This window comes from Anolis sagrei, chromosome 1, assembly GCF_037176765.1.
Source record: "Anolis sagrei isolate rAnoSag1 chromosome 1, rAnoSag1.mat, whole genome shotgun sequence".
NCBI lineage: Eukaryota > Metazoa > Chordata > Lepidosauria > Squamata > Dactyloidae > Anolis > Anolis sagrei.
Window position 1 is genome coordinate 277,466,250 of NC_090021.1, and position 19,300 is coordinate 277,485,549.

Below are 19,300 nucleotides of genomic sequence, written 5' to 3' on the forward strand. Positions count from 1 at the left end.
CCTGTTCCACTGCTGCAACAAAGTGAACTAAGGGTGTGACCACTATACAGGGAATTGCAAAAGTTTGAGTTTGCTTTCCCCAAAAGAGGATGCAATGGCGACTATTATGTGATGAAATACAGTACTTTTTTGGTAAATGCAGAGATTGGAATTCTGCTACAACCATGCAGTAGGCAAAATCCACACCTCCACCATTTTGTAAGCAGTACAGTCCCAACCAAATTAGCCGTTGCCATGTTGTTGGAAATTAGTGGGGTGAGCAGGAGCACATCCAGCCCTTTTGCTGTAGTTATAAACACTACAAAAGACATGAACTCCAGGGATCTGGTCACAATATTCCTAGCTAAAGGAAAAGAGTCACATCTCTATTGATCTTTCGTATTCTCCTACAGCTGTGGGGCTTAACTGCTTACCAGATATAGGCTTGTGGGAGGTAGCATCAAGACAGATGACTCTTGGGGATATAGTTATGTGATATGCATACATCAGCAACTCATGGCAAAACCATAAACAAAGAAAATGTTTATTTAGAGAAAAATGTCTATTTAGAGAAAACACAATGGAATATCAATCAGGCACATGAAAAGCATCTTTAAGCACCTAAAACACTGATTTTCCTGGAGATGAAAAAATGCTTTGTTAGGACAAAATACTTACACATTACAATAGCTCCACCGAAGCTACCAAACTATTTCAGGCAGGTTTAGAACCCTTCCACACTGCCTTATAACCCAGAATAATCCACAATATCTGCTTTGAACTGGTTCATCTGAGTCCACACTACCATATAATCCAGTTCAATTGAGATTTTATACAGCTGTGTGGAAGGGGCCTTTGGGTCCTTCCACACAGCCTTATATCGCAGAAAATCAAGGCAGAAAATCCCACAATATCTGCTTTGAACTGGGTTATCTAACGCTCAAATAATGTGGGATTTCCTGCCTTGATATTCAGGGACATAGGGCTGTGTGGAAGGGCCCTTTGTTACATGCTCACGGAGCAGAACAAACCTGGAAAACTGGATTTTCAATAGGTGTTTCCTGAGCCACTGTTTACAAATTTAAATGATGCTTTCCATTTTTGGTTTAGTTTGTGAGGGGTGGGGGGGAATTGTCATCGTTACTTTGTAAGGCTGCAGACCTTATGTATTGCTCAATTCTGAACCTGTCAAAAGAATTGTGGTGACACTTCAAATTACACAGGAGGCTTGGAACTTGATCATTCTGAGGAAGAGAGAAAACCAGCTGTCCAGAAAGTACTGAGCATTACTGATGATGGGGTATCTGTCTGTAGTCCACTCGAATCGATATAAATACAATACACAGAAAGTGAACAAAAATGGTTTGGTCAGCTAAATGTGTTGCCTTGGTGTGTTTCATTCTGACGTGGTTTTGAGACAGACAACACAGATACAAGTGTAGTCAAGGGGAATGTCAAAATCAATCTACAGCACAGCATATATCATATACGCAGCTCAAATAACTCATCAGAGAGCACAGCTGTTTAATCTGCACAGCGGGCAAAATAGTTTCAGCCTAGGGGTATTTCCAAATCTACATCATTCCTTTTGAACAAGATACAAATTATCTCATTGCATTTCTCCTAGTACCTGTCATGATGAAGCAGCAGTGACAAGAGGTGTAGACAACTTTTTTCATTTAATTTATCCCATCATGAATGGGTACATTCTTCTCTTAGATAGTCAAAACATTGTCCAGGCCTGCTAACAACACTTGAATAAATAGCCTTGATGCAGGAGCTGTCACATTATCAGTTATGTACAGCTGCATGCCTTTGAATAATCTAAGGACCTCCTCATGTGGGGGGGAGGGGTGGGAGTTATGGCTCCTTTCCCCTATTTAGGATGAGCCCTGCTGTTGTAGTTCAGTGTGTTGCTCGAGTTGCTACTCCTAGTAGCAGGGAGAATGGGTCTACTTTGGAGTCGGAGGGAGAACAGCAGCGTCAGTGCATTAGGGAAATCATTATGGCTCCAAGCGACATTGATACGTTTCCAGGCTTCTCCGATTGTGAGATGGGGGATGGGGAAGTGAGCAGAGGTGTAAAGAGGGCTGCTTGTGAGCCAGAGTCTGAGGGGAAATTACAAAGGAAACGTATTTGGGAAATACTTTGTGCACCAACAGAGGATGAAGATTTCCTTGGGTTTGAAAGGAGTTCTGGGTCTGGGAGTGATATGGAAGAAGAAGAGGAATTAGATTGGACCCGTGTGCAACACATAAGGGATATCTGTAACCAACCCACCTCTAGTGAGGAATTTGAGGGGTTCACTGGGGATTGGCAGCCAGGGGACTCTTGGCAGGATCGACTGATAATCGATTATCGACTGATAATCGTTGGCAGAGGTGGAGGGATGGGCACTCAGCTGCAGGTTTGGGGGCAGCTGAGAGTGATGACGAGAGGGTGGGGAGCTCATCAAGCTCTGAGGAAGAACTTTGAGATAAAAGTGGGTTCAGTTTGGACTATATTTCGCAGAAGGCAAAGTGTCTTCATAGGACATAAGTCTTTGTACTGCCAACTTTCCACCTTGGATCCTGGGCTATAGCTTCGTGTGTTCCTGTACTCCTGTTTCCTCGGTGACTCCAGTGTTCCAGCCTTGCTTCCCAACGGATTGACCACGGACCGGTTTGACTATGCTTTTGGACTTCTGGACTTTGTATGCTAATACTTTTGTGACTGTAACAATTCTTAGTTTTGAAACCATGTTTTTCCAGCTTCAGAGAGTGTGTTTTGGGGCTATTTTGACTTTCAAGCAATTTGCTTCATCTTTTGTTTGATCCGGATTATTAGGCAGCGCTATAATCCAGATTATATTTTTGTCACTCTTATCGACTTATTTTTGGTGCCAAATTGCTCCAGCGGGCCTGAGCACTGAAGTTAAGTGCTTTGTAGATCCTTTTTATTGCAATAAAGCTGTGTTTGAACCTTTAATCTGTGTCTGACGTTGTTTAAGGCTTCTGAGTCCTGACACCTGCTGAGCACCTTGTCCCATCCCCACCATGTGATGGGGGAAAGAGGCAGAGTGAGTGGTGCGCCACAAGCTGCACGGCCCCAGAAGCCATGTGAAGAAGTTGTGAGTGATCCACCTAAGTGAGCACCTATATCCTTTTACAGTGCATCTGGACATCCCATAGATGCGCAACAGCACTACACTGACCAATGTCTTTTGTGCCACAGCACGGCATAGATTCTGTATCATGTTGGAAGAGAACATCTCTACACACAAAACTCTGCTGCTGCCAAGTGAGCACAGCCAGTGTGGAGGTCTAGGATACACCTACAGGGCTAATAAGTGAGTGGAGGGGACATTCCTGGTCTCCATTTGACTGCAGTTCCTCACCCAAGAAAAGGAAGACCAATAACAGCTTTTCTTTTTTCCAAAATAAAGTTGGATTGTGTCCAAAATCTTCCTACTCCTCACCAGCTACTGATAGGCCAGGAGATGGATCCCAATTCATAAAAAACGGTTTTTCTCGTTGTATAAAAAAGTACTGAATACCTCTTCCTATCACAACCACAACAGGTCATACACTGGCATAATAAGAGGTCACCAATGGTATTCCAGGAAATCAAGGAGAAAGTTATGACCTACAAAACCCTAAACAGTTTGGACCCTGCCTATCTTCGGAATCACATCTCCCCCTATGAACTGACACAGGCTCTAAAATCTGCCGGGGAGGCTCTTCTTGAAGAATAGTTTTCTTGATAATATGATTGAGGATTCCATTTGAAGCAATGCTATTCAGAAGTGATGGCTTTTGGGAATTTTGTTGATCCACAAGGTGAGTATAGTCTGCAATGAGATTTCAGATAAGAAATAAATATTTGTAGCTACCAGCACTGCATTGATCACCGGTACATTAGGAATCAATATTTCCAGTCCACCACATGCCTTAGTTACATCCCATCTGGATTACTGTAATGCGCTCTATGTGGGGCTGCCTTTGAAGAGTGCACAGAAACAAAGACTTTCAACTAGGTTGCTAACTGGGGCTGGCTACAGAGAGCAGACAACCCCCACTGCAGCAGCTCCACTGGCTGCCAGTTTGTTTCTGGGCACAATTCAAAGTGCTGGTTATGATCTTTAAAGCCCTAGATGTCCTGGATCCAAGCTATTTGACTGCCCACATCTCCTGCCTGGGCCCTGAGATCTTCAAGACAGACCCTTCTCTCAGTCATACCTCTATCTCAAGCTCGGTTGATGGGAATGAAAGAGGGGGCCTTCCTTTTCAGTGGCTGCTCCTCGACTCTGGAACTCCATTCTTCCCAGGGAAGCCGGAATGACACCGTCCCTACTGTCCTTCCTGCGGCAGGCTAAATCCTTTTTATTCAGGCAGACTTTTAAAGAAGGAAGTTTTTGACATCAAGTCAGTGGGTGTTGTAGCTTTTGAATATGTTTTTATGGATTTTAACTGATTTTTTAAAAATGACAATGATATTTAATTTTGGTTTAATGTTTGTATATTTGTAGATTTCAAATTGTATTGAAATGTTTTTAATGTAAGTCTCCTTGTAGTGAGAAAAAGCAGAGTATAAATAAAATAACAACAATTCTTATCATCCCCAGGCAGCATGACAATGGTCGGGTTTCATGAGAGTTGCAACAAGAACATCTGAAAGACACTCAGTGGAGAAAGGCCATTCTATATCGCAAGCAGCACCTATAGACCTAATCTGATCCAATGAGGATTTGGCCCCAATTCACCAAAAATCTATACGCACCCCACCCAGCCAGGGAAAAAAAATCTTTATTTTCACTGATACCACTTGGAGGTTTTTGGGGCTACTTTTTCCCATTCTCAGCCCAGCCTAAAAGGGGTTCCTAGGACTGCAGGTTTATCTTTCAGTTTATAACCCTGGAAAATTAAAACCATGTTCTTGTTTAATCTGAGATTTATTTCTTCAGCTCAGCCGGATACCAGCATGCCACTGAAAGCCTGAAATCTGCCCAAAATGCCTATGGCATCAAAAGTAAATCTACCGAGAATGTTCACAATATCAAGGTAATAAATAAAAGGTGCTCTATTCTCATTCTGCTGAATCTACTCACAGCGGCCATGGTCCTAACAGTGATTGTGAACTCTCTCTCCCACTCCCTCTCCTTCTCTCTCTTATACACACTCATCCCTGAAGTGTATCTCCATTGGTCCAATTAAATGCAGGTATTATGGGTGTAACCAGCATCTATTGAGTCTATATTATCTCTGTTCACTATGATAAAAACATATTGATCCCATAGTGTTTAGTGTTTTTCTTCTTCTGTTCACTTTGTTCATATCTCATTTATTTCTGACTTTGGAATGGTTCCATTATCTGGATGGAGACCACTAGAGGGTGCTAGAGAGAGTAGGATGGTTCATTTTACAGGGTGGAGAGTTGAAAGAGGAAAACCATTTCCCCCATTTTTGCTGGTTATTCCCCCGTCCCTCCCCCTTCCCATGTCATAAAATGAGGGTTGTTTCCATGATGGGGACATGGGTGGGGGAAATAACAGGAAAGCAAGGGAAATTGTTTCACTCCTTCAACCCCCCTCAATCCCAATAAAATGGACTATCCTTCTCTCTCTAGTGCCCCCTAGTGGCCTTCACCTGGATAATGGAACAGTACCTTGACTTTTTATTTTTCTGTTTTGTTTATTTGTCATAGATCACTGTGTAATTTGCTACAGATTTGCAAGGATTTCTTATTCCTATTTCTTTAATTTTTGCAACAATAAAATTATTACCTCTCACAGAAAATATTTATATTGCTGACATTTGCAAAAATCAAAGTAACCATGAGTGAAACGTTCTGTGATTTCCATTCAAATCTGGTACTCAGAACAAATCTTAAACTCAGAATTATTTAATTCAAGCAATATGTCATTTCTACTTGGTTGTGGTTGGCATGAGCCAAACTCTCTGGTAATTCCATGAAGTTTGAAGTCTGCCCATGTATACTCTGAAAATTTGTGTGCCTCTGCTGTTTGCCTCATCACCACACAGTCTGATTTTAAGTGCCTACCTTTGCCCAGTTGGATCATCTTTGCAATCTTTAAGGCCTAAAAAGGTTGGTTGAATTGAGACTTTTGTCCAGCTACTAAAGTAATGATGGTAAATCTTTATTTCATAAATCCTAATAAATGGTGATAATATAAAGTCTCGAAATTCACTCAAATTCTCTGTCCATCTGTGTCCCTTTCTGATTTTCCATTACTTTTTCAATACTCGCAAAGACCCTACAACACCTCATTTGTCTACAAATAAAGCATGCAGTATAGTTTTGCCAAGTAAATGGTATAAGCAATAAGCTATTTTTTCTCATAAAGCTGCACAGATTTCTATGCGCAGTGTAGTTACTGCAAAGTTGCATTCAAACTTTTTGCATCATTCTCAAAAAGTGCTCATTTATGGAACAACAGCAACAAAGGGTTTCCACAAAGTTTCAAGAACTTTGAACTTGCTGGGTTTTGTTCTACATACGTTTCTTGAGGGATGAAGAATTCCAAATTTAACTTCAGTTACGAAATTGGCAAATATCTATTCCATTCTTATACAAAGCACTAAAGCAATGTTTTGTTTGTCCTTGGGAGTGGTTTATTCTTATTGTCTCTGACACAACACACCATTTTTTCCTTAATTTTATCCATACCATGTGGAAATGAATGAACCTTCTAAATGTATTATCAGCAAGCTGATTCATAAAAGTATAGTAGAAAACCATTTTTCTAGCTAACTTCCCCAGTCACCTCTGGTCAAATAATATGATTAGTTTGTATTCTCTCTCCCACTTTGGATGTGTGTGTTTTCCTTATGTAGAGTAAAGAACTCTTGCAGGAAGAAAAGTATCCTACACTACTGCAGCAATTTGCTAGCAGTGCTCCATGGTTCACTGGAGCTTAACAAGCACAGGATTCATGACATCCCAAGGTCTCTCTGCCAAGGAGGAAAAAGCAAGGCATGGGCTGTCTTGCTACAATGGCATCAAAGTCACAGGATACTTGTGTGAATGAAGAAGTACATATCCAGTTTCTTTGGTCATGCTACCCCTCTTTGGCCCACTGGATGATAGACTTGAGGAGGAGAAAATAATAGAAACTAGCAGAACTTCCTTTGGGCACACACAGAATCGTAAGCTCGTGATGACTCTTGGAGTCCACTGGTAATTGGTTACATTTATTCCAAAATGAACTCAGATAATCAATTTTTGGGGCAGCTTTGCTTCACACACACACTAGAATGAGTCCCTCCTCGGAGGTCGAGAAGATCGGGTTATAAAAGCTCTAAATTCCTACTGAAAAAAAAATTAAAGAAAAAATATATTGCACTTCTGTCTTCCACCACACCACCCATAGGGTTTATATCAGCTTTTGGTGAGGGCTGGAAAGGCAATTTCATTTCAAAAAGCAACTTCAGAAAGAAGAAGATTCTTCTTCCCTCAGCACTATTGCTCCAAGCCAATCCCAATTTCCTGTCCTCTGCCTGTAGTCGGTGTGTTTAAGGTTCAAAAAGATGTCTGTAGAAATGCAGCCAAGTCTTTTCTGCATAAATGCCATTTCTCATGAAGAGTACAGAAACATGAAGAATTTCAAGAGCTGTTTCCCAAACCCAAGCTTACCCTCTAATGCTGCCAGTAAGAACTTGTAGCTGAAAGTTTCAAGAGTAAAGTCCCAGAGTGACTAAATTCAGGAGAGATTAAAGGAGGAGAAATTCTGAAAATGGAGGTGGGCTCACAAGTAGCTGGCACTTCTCAAGTTAGCCCACTGCTATCTTGAGGCACGGTCTTTCCCCACATGTGAGTAAATTAGGCTGGGTAGGAATTACAGATCAAGTTTTCAAACTGAGAAGTAGCACAGCAAACACCTGGCTTTTGCCCCAAACATACAGCACTGATACCTTTTGAGCTCAGATCTGTGGGGAAGGTGGAAAATAGCAATGGAAGTCCCGAATGAGATCCTGCTCTGGGAGATGAGTGTGTAAAATATAGCTATGCTTCCTAACTGTGACAACCAATGCTAACCTCTCCCCCAACCCCAAATAATAAAAAAAAACCTTCTTACTTTGTGAGGAATATGGCTACCCTTCACTCATTCAAATAACTTGGACCCAAGCCATACTGGTTTGATGCTGCAATGATGGCATAATATTCTAAGGTTTCACTGTCTATTTACCTAGTTTATTCTTCCTTCATTTAATTTTGCAAGTTTTAAAGGCAAAGCTCTAATGCTTTGTTAAGTGATGAAAAGGACTCTATTTTGTTTAGCAGTTTTCTTGATGAACAAAAGAAAGGAAGACACCACCTTCCTTAATGCCTCCTTTGTTAGTTCCTATGACTTTTCAAACAAATGCTTTTTTTTTACATCCAAAGACGCTATAATCAATACATAAAATTAGTATTGGTGAAAATGTGCATTTCATTTTCTGCTAACATTTTGCTTTCTCAAAATTAACAACACACGGGTCTAGCAGCAGAAGAGATGCTCACTGACACTTTTCCATGTCATATGTGAAAGGATTCATAAGCAAGGAGGCCTCAAACATGCAGCAAGGCAAAGTGGACTCCTTTGGATATTAGAAATTAAAGGAAGAAATGAAAACAGAAACTGATATTTGGTGCAGCAACACATTTTATCACAAAGGAGGATATGCTCCACTCAGTACTCCACTTTAACCAACAACATATCTTGGATAGGGAAAAGTTTTAAGGAACCCAGGGTTCCAGGAAAGAAAGTCCTCCTCCGCTTTTCAGATAAATCCCTCCCACACTTTGCTTTCAGGCATTGCTACTTTGAAAATCATCACCCAACGGAAGCTGACCCAGAAAATAAACTGCGTCTCTAGCAGTGCCTTCTAGAAGACCCTTTTGAATTAGGAAACAGGGTGAAAAAAACATCCCTGCTTCACTGTTAAACCATAACCTTTTGAGCCTGGTTTTCTTATGGTTACTCCCCTTACCTACAGATTTGGGGTGAAGGATTTGTGTTCCAGTATATTGTAGAGAATATTAACCTCTATATTTTAAAGACCATAAACTTTAAAATGTAAACTGTTTGTTGTGCTTTATCCTTGCCTTCCACTGGATGAAATAAACATTAAAATAATGTAGAGTGGATAGCCTTGCTACAGGGAGGGATGGGTGGGTTGCAAAAGAATAGCATATGGGTACTCTTCAGTTATTAAACACAGACATTGTATACTTCAAAAACTAACAGGATTGAGAGGCAATACCACCACCATCCCAGTATCCTTGGTACTGGTATCCACAGTTTCGTTTATCAATTTATAACAAAATATGTTTTCCCTAGGCATTTTCTAGTCTGCAGCATGACTCCATTATATTCTCAGTCTAGAGGTCCTTCATTTCAATAGGGTTTGCTATCAGTCATTTCACATATCCACATGAAATCCAGGTAAATATTCCCCACATATACTGTACTGTAGTTTGGGAGGGAGGTCATAAGCTACTCATCCTTGGCTGCAAAAGCAAGGAAGGATCTCTGAGGGCCATCTTCAAAGCTTGAAGAAGTTGTACATTAAGACTACAGCTCCCAGCATTCCCAGACAGAATTGAAACATTGGCTGATTGAATCTTTGATTTATAATCCACAAGTACTACCATTATTACCATCAGAACCCCGGTGATGCAGTGGGTTAAACTGCTGAGCTGCTGAATTTGCTGACCAGAAAGTCAGCAGTTCAAATCTGGTGAATGGAGTGAACTCCCACTGTTAGCCCCAGCTTCTGCCAACCTAGCAGTTTGAAAACATGCATATGTGAGCATATCAATAGGTACTGTTCCGGCAGGAAGGTAATGACACTCCATGCAGTCATGCCAGCCACATGACTATGAGGCATCTATGGACAACGCCAGCTCTTCAGCTTAGAAATGGAGATGAGCATCACCCCTCAGAGTTGAACATGACTAGACTTAATGTCAAGAGGAAACTGTTACTTTTACTTTACTACCATTAGCATAAACAAAGGAGTTTCCAGGCTTCCATTTAGTTTAACAAATATAAATACATTTATACAAAATAATGTAGATAAGATGAGGAGGATTATGCTCATTACCAGTGATACCATAACTCAGCCAGTGAAGTATTATTGAATATGACAGCATTACAATATTACATAGAATTGCAGCTGGAGGACTTCACTGAATGTAAACAGGAATTTTGGTCTTGAGAACATCATTGAAGATAAACAGACCTTGGGAAAGCGAGGAAGTGTGTGTGTGTGTGATCACAAGTGCTAGTATTCCCAACCTGTATGGCCATTACTTATGGGCCACTTAACAGCCACTGCCTATTTAGCAGGGCTGACAGGTTCAAAAAGTTGTAGTCTAAAGTCTAACATTTCCAAGTTCAAAATTAGAAACACAAGTAACACAGGATACTATCTTATACTGAATTAGATTATTATTCCTTCTAGCCCTTATTTTAAACTGTCAGAAATGGCTCCTCAATATTTCAGGAAGATTAATTTCCTAGCCCTATCCAGGAAAGAATAATTTCTGATCCCTGTTTTTGTATGAGTTGGTGATCTTCCATCCATCAACTAAGACTTGATCTTGCTTAGTTCTTTCAATCAGAGAAGATCAGGTGAATTTGTGGGAGTATGGTTGTATGAGGCACAGAAAGTCCTTTGGCTCCTGGATCATTCCTGTCCCTGCTCTGAACAGATACAAATTTTTGCTTCTTTTCAGAGTGATTTTCCCCATCATTACCAAAAGATTTTTTTGAAAGCTGACTCCGTTTCTTATCAACCATCCCTGTGACTGATTATAGACTTCAATTGATTTTGTTCTTCACTTAAGAAATTATTCTCCAAGTTCCCAGTTTCTAGCAATCATGTTACTGTGTTTATAACATGTTTCCACTCATTAGGAGACAGAGCCCGGCTCTGCCTATCTCCCATTCCTATCTTAGTATGTGAGCAAGGGGAAATCAATTTTTTTTAAAATAATGAATGTGAAAACAGAATAAATTATAGTATGACCGCTGTATCCGCAGGGGATACATGAACATATGAAACTATAATGATAAACCCTATTGAAATGAAGGGTATCTGGCCCAAGAATAACATAGAGTCTTACTGACGGACCTAGGAAATGCCTAAAGAGGGCATACTTGTCATATGAGGATAAATGAATCCACAAATACTGTTCCTGGGGATATGGAGGTCATATTGTACACTAATATTAGGAGCAATTAGGACCGAAGCTAGATGGAATACCAATTTTTGCATTTCTATTGTCCAATGTAGCAATACATTTTAGGGGTAAAGAGCACAGCACTGTTCTCATTATAAGAGCCATCTAGAAAGTTTTGACGTAGTTAAAATTAATTGCAGAGGGAATTTTCTATGCAGTTTTTCTGTGTTCCTGCATCAAGTATGCCAATGCAGCCTATAAAAGTTTTCTAAACTTAATGCTTACCCAAAAAAAGTATCTGAATTAGTTTGAATAAATAGTTATGGATCAATCAACTAATGTAGTTACTGCAGAACAGAAACTACTACTCCTTTGCATTAGTAATCAGTGATGCTCAGGAGAGTTGGCTGGTTGGATCCAAACAATGCTAACTTAATTACAGATAAATCTCTTAACTGGAACCAAAATAAATTAACTACTGTGGGCCCATAGTTAAAGTTGCCTTTCTGATCCAAATAACAGTGCTGAAGTACTCCAGTCCATTTAGACAGAATATCTAGATCCATCTCAATTAGATTTTGGACTTGCATTTGGCAAATCCAAAAAAATCCTAGTTCATCCTGTGGAATAGGTTTTGTTGAGACGGGGTGTTTCTGTTGATCCTCTAGAACTCTATTGAATATCATTATAAATGCAACCCTGCTGCATAGGCTGCCTGAGTTGAATATAAAGACATATCACCCAAAATTTCACAAAGATACGTGTGGCCAAGCAACATCAAGAGTGTAGTCAAAATGGCAAACATTATTAATGTGTGAGAACACATAATCTGAGAGAGGCTGGAGCTGTTTCCTTTTGCCTAAACTGACCGGGAAGAATCCACCCCTTTCCCCCTTCTGAGACAATTTGGTGCAACTTCGGACTTGCTGCAACTGAATTAAGCTGAGGATATAGGAAGGAAAGTGGGAGGAGAACATTTTAAATTCCGCCAAAAAATGGAGTAATTGAGCATGAATCAAGACTCTTCAAGACTCTTCCTGTGAAATCAAGACAGTTAGAGGGTATACGAGAGGAATAGCCTGCAAGTTAATTCCATTTCTACTTGGGAGCTATCAGACAAAGGTTCCCCACAGTTTCTACACATTTTAAAAACATAAAGCCCACTATATGACGCAAGGCCACTTCCGGTGGTTCCACATGGGGATCTGTCTTTAAACTGCTTTTAAAGTGTATAGAAACTGAGGTTTTGGAGTTTATTTATTTATTTGCTATACTTGTATACCGCCGTTTCTCAGCCTAGCCGGTGACTCAATGCGGTTTACAACAACTTATAACAAACAACAGTATACAGTTTAAAAGCATAAAAACACGATCCACAATACATATATCAATAAACAATCCAATTCATCTCTTGACTAAAATCGCGATCCAGTTTCGTCGTCCAAATTGCCAGTCCTTCAATCATTACACTTATTGCACTGAGTTAACCAAACGCCTGCTCGAACATCCAGGTTTTTAGTCTTTTCCGGAAAACCATCAGTGAGGGGGCTGTTCTTACCTCCATGGGGAGGGCATTCCATAGCCGCGGGGCCACCACAGAAAAGGCCCTGTCTCTCGTCCCCGCCAGACACACCTGTGAAGCAGGCGGGATAGAGAGCAGCCCCCCCCCCCCCCAGAAGATCTTAGGGTCTTGGTGGGCTGATAGGCTGAGATACGTTCGGATAGGTAAGTTGGGCCAGAACCGTTTAGGGCTTTAAAGGCCAGCGCCAGCACTCTGAATTGAGCCCGGCAGCAGATCGGCAGCCAGTGGAGCTGGTGCAGCAGAGGAGTTGTATGCTCCCTGCGCTCCGCTCCAGTTAGTATCATGGCTGCCGAGCGTTGGACTAATTGGAGCTTCCGGGCCGTCTTCAAAGGCAACCCCACGTAGAGAGCGTTGCAGTAGTCTAAACGGGATGTAACCAGAGCATGGATAGCAATCGTCTTTAGAGCTCCTGATTTGTGAAGAAATGCCTTAAGGCATTTTAATGTGAGATGGGAACTGTCAGATTCCTGCATTAGATCGTTGTGAGGGCAGTATTGAAATGTGCCTCAGTTCTCTTTTTCTTGCCATTAATCCTCTTGCATTAAACTTTTACAGTATTTTAAAAAATATTTTATTCTTCAGGAATTGCAGTTTTGATATATTACCAGTTCACCATAGCTAATCTATTGTCGAAGGCTTTCATGGCCAGAATCACTAGGTTGCTGTAGGTTTTCCAGGCTGTATGGCCATGTTCTAAAAGCATTCTCTCCTGACATTTTGCCTGCATCTGTATCAAGTATCCTCAGAGGTTGCCTACCAAGGCTCATTCAAAGGAAGTTTGCATTTCGATCTTCTTGGAGAGGTTTAGAATCAAAGTTTGATAGATTACCTCCCTTGCCAATATACCCACATTTCACCCCCAAAATTGAAATTAATTGTAGACCAGATCGTTTCCCTTTTTGGGTCTGTGAGGCAACATGAAGGGCTTCCCTTGATTATACTGCAGATTACCAGTGTGGGCCCTATGCACAACTGTTTGCAGACAAGTCTGACCTACGGTAACTACACAAATGTGGATTGTTTTTCTTCACTAGTATGAAGTGCAGTGGTTTGAGGGTAAGACTAGGACTCCAACAGACCAGTGTTTGAATCCCCACTCAACCATGGAAACCCACCTGGTAATCTGTGGAGCAGGTAATCTGTGGAGCAGCCAGGATTTTGTTTCAGGGGGAGCTGAGTTTGATTCGGGGGGGGGGGGCTGAGTCTGAGTGAAAGAGGGTCTACCTTAGCAAACCTTTTGTATCGTTACCCCAATACCCCCATGCATATGGGATATATTGAGCATGGTGATCAGATCATGATATGAATAAACATAACAGTTTAAATAATGTACCAGTAAGGCCTTCTCGCGGACCACCATGAGAATTTGGGGGGGGGCTGAAGCCCCCCAAACCCCCCCCCCCCCCCCGGCTACATGTCTGCTGTAGAATAAAGAAGGCAAAGGTAAACCCCCTCTGAACAAATCTTGCCAAGAAAACACTATGGGTCCTTCCACACAGCCCTATATCTCAGAATATCAAGGCAGAAAATCCCGCAATATCTGCTTTGAACTAGGTTATCTGAGTCCACACTCAGATAATGTGGGATGTTCTGCCTTGATATTCTTGGATATAGGGCTGTGTGGAAGGGCCCTATGAGAGTGTGGTCATAGGTCAGAGCCAATTTGAAAGTAGCTAACAACAAGAAAACATTACACTGGCTTTAGACAGAGTTTTTAGACTACAGCCGATTCCCTACTTGCCTGCATGTTTGTCTGCTTGACTGGATAAAAGAATAAGTGTGAGAAATTCGCCCTGAGAAAGGTTCAAGAATGTGAGAAAGGTTCAAGAGTGTCTTTTTGCACTATCGGTGCTAAGAGTTCCCTCGGCCTGCTGCACTGACCAGCAGGTGACTGGCACACATTTTACAAAGTTGCCGCTGGAGGTTTGTAGGGCATTGAGGAGCTTTAATAGAAACAAAACTTGCAAGCGACTTCTTTCCTCTCCATTCTCCTGCATGGTTGCCTTCTCTTGACAACAGACATGATTTATAAGGCTCCACTCATTTTTCTGCAAGCCAAGAAAAGAGGCCACCAAACTCATTTTTCTGCTGACCTTTCACAGACATTCCCACTTAAAATGGGTTTCCATCTTTCTGGCTGGAGGCGGGGGCACCTTGCAGAGCATCCCCATTGGGATGGGCACACTTTGCAGCAATTGCTGCCCCTGCCCTTTTAAAGGCCACTGAAGAATAAATTAATGGAATGGTGCTGTCTCCCTTCTCTTCATTTAGGTTTCCATTTAAGCAGCCAGTACTAAGCTCCAGTGTTTTCCGCCTGCAAGTGCATTTGCTCCCAGGCCCCAGCTTAATACTGTTATGAGATTTGTCCAAATATAAAGTGTTTCATAAGACAGGAGAAGAGACCCAGTGATAATCGCCTCTGGTACTTTATGGGGCACAGGGAGACCTTCATCAAACTGCACCCAAACAGTGAAGTCCTGGTTAGTTCCAGTTGTCTCCTAGCATTTGTCACTTCCTAACTACACTTGCCTTGGATTGCAGTTTAAAGACAAACTTTTTTCCTCATTTTTAACCTTGAGAAATTGCAAGTCTTTTGTAAGTTTTCCAGCTCTATCATAGAGCAAAATTGACTGGATAGTGGTGTTATTAGGGCTGGTGTCACCCAGTACAGTAACTCATAATGTCACTTCCATGGACCTCCTCCTGTACCCAACCAGACCATAATATTCTCGCTAAAATAACAGAAGATTTTTCAAAATCAGCAGCTATATTTTTAAAAGTTGCTGCATTTCTGCGCAGATGAAACCACGAGATCTGAAGTTTCGTTATAATTGGATAATAAGGAAAGCTCTAACCAGAGTGCATTCTTTGGACAATTAAAAAGCAATTAGCACAGAATTTTATCCTTGTACAGGGGCTGATTGTGCACTGGGAGAGGCATCTAACAGCAGTCATTTGAAACCCTATGTCCCAGTGCTAAAAGTTTCATTTATGGGCAGTTTGTAGTTGCAAGGATATAGCAATTCTAAATTGGGTCCACGTTTTTAAAACAGCTGTAGATATTGTAATACACTACATGTAAGCTTACAAAAATGTTTTTGTGCCTTATCTAACTACAGGGATTTTTTAAAATGTAAAAATGATATGCTTCTGCTGAAACTCTGCATAAATTGTTCTAGACAGTCATGTTGGTGTCAGCTCTCTGATGGTGTCATCTGATTTAGTCTTCCCCCTCCTCCCCCCTAGTGATGCCATAGTGGCTGGACATCATAAGGCCCTTCTACACATGTAGTAAACCCAGAACTAGCCAGGATAAAAGTGGGGGGGGGAGTGCCTAAACAACTTTTAGGGAAAGTGCGGGTGGAATTGGGTTAACAGCTGAATAGCATGTGTCTATAAGGTGTGCTAAAAACTGTTTCTGCCCAAAAATGTGACCTTAGTATGTCTGGATATCCCTGAAGTCATAGAAAATGTGTGACTTCCTTCCCACCCCCCTGTGTGGAGTGCTCCAGCGCATGTATTTTAAAAGCCCAAAACAGTTGAATTAGAATTCTCTGCAACTATTCCTTTCTTTCTTATAATATTAAGCAGAGCTTGAATTAACAGTTGGGTGAAGAGAGAGATAAGAAATCTGCTTGTGGGCACATTGGGATCTCCACATGTGCGCATACAAGGTCCAGCGCATCTCTGAGAGAATTTTCTTTTTAGGATCAATATGTTTTTTATTCTGCTGGATGTCCCCCATCCCCCATCTTAATCTGCTTCAAAGGAAAGTGTAATGATGACAGAGGACCATTATCCACCCTGAGTCCCCTAGAGGAGATAGAGCAGAATATAAATAAATAAAGTTAATTATTTTCCCAAGACTGACAGGTCTGTGTGTGGACTTGCTATGAGGTTCTGGGATTTTTTGCCCCATATTTTGATGCTTTCTGGAATCAAAAATAGAATTATGTCTCCCCAACCCATCAATGCTGTGACTCTAGCAGAGATGTATGGGTTCAGGAACTATGTCTCATGTCCTTAATTATGCATTTTAAATTCACATTCTATGGTTATTTTAATCTTTGTTCCATGTATTTTATAGAAATATGTGTTAATATATGTGTTTTATTGAAAGTATTTTAGTGTCGTAATGTATTTTAACTGTGTTGTGCCCCATGTTAAGCCCCGAGGAGGGACAGGTAATATATCATCATCATCATCATCATCATCATCATCATCATCATGCCAGTTTTTTTTTTCATCCAGCTAGATGGAGCACTGGCAAATTTGCCACAAGGAAGCCAGTCGCTGCAGCTAAAGCAGACTTTAGCAACTGACCGTTCCTAGGGTCTTTCAGTTAGCATGGCCAGTTGCCAACTGTACTTTAACAAGTAATTTATCCAAGTTCTGGTTTTAAACTTGGTTGGAAGATGCTCTATTTTGGTCTATGCAACATAGTTCCTCCAGAGGTGTATCCCTCCAATTCCAATAATACTGCAGACACATTACAAAAAGTTGATCTATTCTTTTGAACAGAGCAATGGCTTTCTGGTTGTCCAAACATACTGTCTATTCTTAGAGCACAATAGAAGCAAAACAAAAAGCCCAAGACCAAGCAAAGTAATACCAAGAAAGGTATATTACACATAAAAGGCAGGTAGTTCAGTAATAAGAGCTATGTCACAAGTTTAGCCATGTTGGTTAGTTTTTCTCCAACTTGTATATTCTGTTTGGATTCTGAATGCAGAAATCACCACACTGAATGAACTTCAGTGTGAAGGTGTGCTTGCTCTACAGTATAGAATACAAGTACACAAACTACAAATCCCAAGATTTCATATGATGTCAACATGACAACTAAAGTGATGAGGTATTTTTGTTGGCTGCTGAAATAGAGGTGTATTAACTTGCACCAGAGCAATATGATTTATATTAGGTTGCCTTAACCTGTGACCTGTGAAGATAAATGTTGTCTGTTCATGTATAACAGTCCAATAGGAGCTTAATAAATCATGTCTTTGCTATATGCCAAAGATGCCAAAGAAAAGATTTCATGTGCCAAGATTTGTGTGCTACTTCAATGCAAAAACAAATATTTCAAGGAATGCTTAACATAGGTCAAAACTATGCGGTCTAATCTATAATCAGGTTTAGTTTTTTGCGAGGTTAGGAGCACTACTGTGGTACAATGGTGGGAGAATTGGAGTATAACTCTATACACCAGGGTTCAAATCCCTGCTAAGTCATGGAGATATGACCTTGGGCATATTCTCAGGGTCAGAGGAAGGCAAACTGAACTATTCTTGCCAAGGAAACCCCACAATTCACATTAGAGTCATCATATGAGGGAAACAATTTGAAGGCACACAACAACAAATCTGTTACAGTGTTCCCTCACTACTTCGCAGTTCTCTTTTCACGGACTTGCTGTTTCACAGGGTTTTTCCTCACTGTTTATGAATGGTTGTCGTTGCCCAGAGCGGTGTTCTAATCCCGCCCCTTGGCAATGATGGAGTGTGGAAGGGGGTTTCACCCTCCACATCAGGAGAAAAGCAGCTAATCACGAGAGATTGCAAAGCAAAGCAGAGATAGCTAGCAAAAAAGGTGTGTGGTGCCTTTAAATCTCTCCTCGCTTCTGACTCACCATCAGAACTTGATATACATATATAGTGTCCCTACTTCACAGATTTTCACTTTTCACGGGTAGTCCTGGAACGTAACACCCATGATAGGTGAAGGAACACTGTATCCCCTTTTTGGTGGCAATAATTATCTCGGGGTACCAGGAAGCTGAAGCTAAAAGATCATTTTCAGCAAGATTTTGTATAAGTTATAGAAATCTCCTTTTCCCATTTTAATTTTTAAAAAAAACAGCCAGCTAGAATAGAAGTATTAAACGTGTGGCCCTCCAGATGTTTGGGCCTGCAAGTCCTGGAAACCCTAGCCAGCTTGTTCAATGGGCAGTAATTCTAGAGGCTGTAGTCCAAAACACCTAAAGGCTACAAGTTTGACACCGTTGATCTAGCAGGATAGCATGGAAGCATACAACCACCATGGATTACATATCAGAACTGGCTTTACCTTTTTGAGATGGAGTACTTCTGCTGCTTAAACTTGAAATTAGACAATAGTCAAAGGAATAAATGAGTTTCTTGTAAGAGTCAGTGTGCCACGTGAGCTTCTCACTTTTGTGTCTCTTTTCCACTTTGGCAAATGGCCTCTGGGACTGAGGTGCTCTGTTATCACAAACACAACAGTAATGATTTTTATTTATACATGCTGAGTCTTTTAAGTGTACAAAATTAGGGCTGTCATTCGAGTACAGAAATCAGTTGTTAAGCAGTTCTGTGAATTCTAACTGATTGATCAATCAATTAAATTTGCATAAATTTGACTATGAATAAATAATTCAAAAGAAAATAGTCCTTAGAGACCATGTACACTGCACAATTAATAGAATTTGACACCACTTCTATATCTGTAGTTCAATGTTATGAAATACACGGATTTGCAGTTTGATGAGGCACTAGCTTTATTTGACAGAGAAGAACTACAGTTCCCATGATTTCGTAACATCGAGCCATGGCA